This window comes from Hibiscus syriacus, unplaced genomic scaffold, assembly GCF_006381635.1.
Source record: "Hibiscus syriacus cultivar Baekdansim isolate YM2019G1 unplaced genomic scaffold, ASM638163v2 tig00111330_pilon, whole genome shotgun sequence".
NCBI lineage: Eukaryota > Viridiplantae > Streptophyta > Magnoliopsida > Malvales > Malvaceae > Hibiscus > Hibiscus syriacus.
The window spans coordinates 214,650-218,601 of NW_024063059.1; the positions used below are offsets into that span (position 1 = coordinate 214,650).

General features: G+C 33.4%; 1 pseudogene; it reads right to left on the reverse strand.

Moving 5' to 3' along the window:
* Positions 1 to 613: 613 nt before the first annotated feature.
* LOC120158644 lies at positions 614 to 3,389 on the reverse strand (annotated as a pseudogene).
* Positions 3,390 to 3,952: the final 563 nt, after the last annotated feature.

Here is a 3,952-nt window from a genome sequence, read left to right on the forward strand (position 1 = left end):
TTTGAAAAATGTAGGTTATATCGAGTTTGTGAAAGTCAAATTAAGTTTATGCGTTTTATTATAAATATTTACAATGTTATGACATAGATTAATCTAATTAACAATTTGCTCTAATCATAATATATATATATATATATATATATATATATATAGTTATGTTATTCAATAAATCAAATGCCATTTAAAATTATAAAATACATTTATAAAATGTTTTAAAATATATATTTTAGAGAAAAATATTTATTATGATAAAAAGAAGTCCAAAAATTGATAGAAAGAAAATGTAATAATATAGAATAAAAAGTTCAGAAATTAAATTACAAAAATAAAAAATTTATTATTAAAAATAGGAATTGGAGTTATATATATATATATATATATAATTCAAACTCAATTAAAATAGATTTTAAATGGAGAAGGAATTAAAATTAATAGGAATCAAGAGTGAATATTCGATTGAATCGAATTAAGAATTTTGAATTAATTGAATGAAAAAATTATATTTTAATATTCAAACTTTATTTAATTTTTTTTCAAATCAAGATAAATGTATGAGAATTTGAATCGGATCAGTTTTTCAAATCAGGTTATATTCACCCTTAATAGAGAGAGAGAGAGATAGAACAAGTAATGATGTATGTATATATAAGCATAAAACAAGTCGAAGAAATTAACAAATGAATAAAATTGTAAACAAAGGAAAGCAGGGAAGAATCGGGTAATGATATATCATGAGTTTCCACAGTGCCATTTGGATGTCGGAACACAGCTCAGGTAATGGCACCAGCTGCAATGGTCGTTTCCATTCTCCCCTCTAAACAGCATCACTAACCCCACACTGAAACTGCCATAATCCGAACCGAAAACAAATCGAAATTAAACAAAATCATCGAAAGAACCGGAGTTATAAACACATGGAACCATCGACAATAAGTTTATTTTCCGTGAAGTTTAATAACATAGGGTTTAGAGAGCTTACCCAACAACGAGTAAATCCACACCGATCACCCAGAACACATATTGGTATGCCTTGTGCTTGGATTTTACGGGAGCACCGGCAGGAAGATTCTTACGTCCCACCCACCCGAATTGGGGACGAAGCAGCAGAACAAACCCAAGGAGAAAACCGGACAAGAAACCTCCAATGTGTGCAGAGTTGTCAACATGAGGAAGAATCCCTATTGCTAAGTTAATGGCAATGATGACCACCAGCGTGATAAGCGCTGCAGCCTACGATACGAAAGAAGAATAATGTATGTCCATTACCTTTTAAAGGGTTCTACAACAGAATGTAAATGATACAACCATGAAAAATCTCGATGCAGAAATAAAACCTCCAATTGCATATAGCACGTAAAAGATATCCTTCTTCAAAGGAGCTAGAAACCAAGGGGAAGTACCTTATTTGTGTAGGTAGTCCAGTTAGTCAGCAGCTCCGATAACATCGCCCCAAGTAGGCCAAATAAAGCACCAGAGGCACCAACAGAAATATTACACTGGATGAAAAGAGCCGATAGTACGCTCCCACCAAGACCAGACAACAGATAGATAAGTCCAACGCGTACTGCCAGGAGAGAACAGATATCCATTATAACACCATGATGGGCCAAATCAGTCTCTAGGTGTATATCAAAAGAATAATCCGAAATTGAACTTCATAAAATCCAGCTGGGCATTGACTACAGTACAGTTGGAGTGAATAAAATGATCCACACACCAAGTAATTCAATCAATGGATCACACAAAAATATGTGTTTATAGGATATTTCATTTAGCTCATTGATCAAAGGCTGACCAAACACTTCTAAATGTTGCATATTCCAAAAACATTATGTAATGTGAAAAACTCTCTAGTAGATAATTCGGAATATTTAAAAAGGAACAAATAACGTACTGAATCCAAACTGTTGTTCAAGGCGTATTCCAATAAAGATCAAGCTCAACATGTTTGCAAGCAGATGAATAACTCCTGCATGCAGCCAGATGCAAGTAATAAGCCTCCATCCTTGGTTTCCATGCACCACCTTGTACCACTCCAGTGCTCCCAATTTTTCCAATCTGACGAAGAAAGAGAAGTAGAAACATTACAAAATTACACGAGTCGCAATTATCGCCAACAACATGACATAATAATAAAAAGAGGGCTTGCTAAATCACGAAGACTAACATGTTCAACTTCATAATTCACATTTTCGAAAGAAGATAGGGCGAAATCGAACTTGCAGTTAGTTAATATTAGAAAGAATTGAACTTGCATTAGACCATACTAAAACAAAAGTGAAGCCCCGTGCCTCCAGGTCTATAACTTCCATAGAAATCACAAGTCTTCGGCTACTTCAACTTCAATATTCCATGAAATCATAAATAAAGTAGCTTCATTATTCAGGACATCATCCACAAACATGCCTTTTTTGTAATTTTTTACAAAAATCAGAACATTCTTTTAGATTTTTTAATAGTTACAAAACAAGATAAGCAGAAATTAACCTCTTGACACTGAAATAGCATGCTACATAGACACCCTTCTGCTATAAGCAAGAAGCAGATCCCACTGCACTTCAGCAAGACGAAGCAAAACCATGAGATTCAATAAACCAACTAATGAACAAGAAAGAACAAACATCGTAACCTTAAATAGTATCAATCAAATCATACAAAAATTTCCAGTATGTATAATCATCCATCATCTCGTAGAATCAAAACAATCAGATAACCCTATGGAAGATCAATTAGACCGAGTTAATGCATCAAAGAAAAACTTCCAACACAACCAACTTCTAAAAGATACCGATAGTCCAAAAAGTTACACAGAAACACGAAATCCCAGAAAACCAGAGACAGCAAAGAGGCGGTTTAAACAGAAAGAAGTCAAATTTAGAGAAAGGGATTTGAGACATACGTATTAGAAGAAGGACCGAAGAGAGGATTTTCCCTTGTAGGCTGAAAAGAAAGCCTGCCAAGGAACCTAACCACACATCTGCCTTCCAATCTCGGATTGTTCTTAGGACAATTATTAACATACATCACCACAACAAAACACAGCGACATTCTCCACCACAAACATCGGAACAAGCCATGAAGTCCACTGCTTTTCATCGTTCTCCACGGAGTAGGAAGAAGATGATCGGTTATAGCAATTTCCCCTGCTCTTCCCGTTACCTCTTTCTAGATCTCCAGTTGCCATTCTCCTTCAAAACAAAACTCTCTTTTCAAAGGATAAAGTTGTGGTCTTTTTTTCTAGGTTCTTTTGGGGGGATTGAGTTGAAGTTTATATCAACTACAGAAGAGTGGCTTGAAAGAAAATTTTGATGAACAAGAATGGGAAAAAATTAGAGAGAAAAGGGTTGGGGTTTGCTTAGTTTATTGTTTTTCCTTGTTGGCAAGCGTTGAAGTTAAAACGTTGTTGTTGTTCCCCCCCCCCCCCCCCCCCGACAGTTCGTTTTGGATTGGATTCGGGAAAACCGTACGTCTCTTTCTTTTTGTTGGGGTGCTTCCTGGTGGTTTGTCTGAAGGCGGTGGGGGTTGATAGAGAGGGTAAGCTTTTTTTTAGGGTAAACTGAGTATTTAATTACTTAATTATCACTTTAATTTTATTTTGATCATCAGGCTATTATTGTTTTTTAAAAAATTATACTTAATATTATAGTTTTAATTATGTTTTAGTCCCCACTGTTAAAATTGATTCTGTTTTAGTCCCCACATTAAAAATCAACAACGAAGTAGATACAACACTATAAAATAATATAATGCCAACATTGAAAAATATAAAAAATATTATAATAATAGTTTTATTTTTTTCTAATTACATATGATTAAAATAAAATCATAATATCACGTTAAATATGATTTTAAAAAATATTTAATAATAAAATAAAATCTTGATAACTTTTATAATCTTTTCTTCTTTTAAATATTTTAATCGATATGATTAAATTTTATTTCATAAAAGTGT